The sequence below is a fragment of the Echinops telfairi genome, unplaced genomic scaffold, assembly GCF_000313985.2.
Source record: "Echinops telfairi isolate 266 unplaced genomic scaffold, ASM31398v2 ScPeMD7_22;HRSCAF=79, whole genome shotgun sequence".
NCBI classification, from domain to species: Eukaryota; Metazoa; Chordata; class Mammalia; order Afrosoricida; family Tenrecidae; genus Echinops; species Echinops telfairi.
Genome location: NW_022103919.1, coordinates 3,230,525 through 3,231,384, shown reverse-complemented (window position 1 = coordinate 3,231,384; position 860 = coordinate 3,230,525).

Genomic DNA, 860 nt, shown 5'->3' with positions numbered 1-860 from the left:
CCGTCACTAAATATGGTTTTGTCCTCCCCCCAGGCGACAGGATGGCAGGGTTACGAGCCTTGGTGGTGCAGTGGGTAGGAGCTGGGCTGCTACCTGCAAGGTCGGCAGTTTGAAACCCAGTCAAGATGTAAACCAAGTGTAGAGTCTCGCTGTCTGCGGGAGACTTTGCTCCTGTAAGGAGTTCCCCTTGGAAACCCACAAGGGCAGTTCTGTCCTGCCCACAGGGTCGCCGTTAGGCGGAGACGACTCCATGGCAGCAGGGTTCTCCAGCTTGTGTCCTCCCTGCTGGCTGCCCGTCCTGCCCCTGGTAGCCATTCAAGTCTGTTTCTTTAGTAGCAACACCGATCCTTGATTTTTAAGATAATACTGGTCTCAGACGAAACCTGTATTTTTTTTTTTAATAAAGTGACTTTTAATATTATGACTTCGGCAGGATGTCCTTTTTTTTGTGGCTAATGTCACTCAGCATGATGTCCTCCGGGTGCATGCATGTCATGTGGTATTTCACAGACCCGTCACTTATTAGAATATATATGTATTTCTTTTTAAAAATCAATTTATTGGGAGTTCTTATAGATACATGGCATTCCATAGTTCAGTCACATCAAGCAGTACTGTCCAATTGCTACCACCATCAGTTCCAAAACATTTTCTTTCTTCTCGAGCTCCTTGATTATGAGAGTCTATTCTTGAGTAAAATCAAGCAATACTTAGATAAAGTGGAGTCCAGCCCAACAGTGAAGAAACCTGGGGTAGAGGCAGATGGTATTTGCAAATCTCGGTTGGGATAATTAAGTAGCTCGAACCTGGGGTAGCCTTTATTGGCACAAACACTATAAAGAGGTCAGAGGATGGGGACC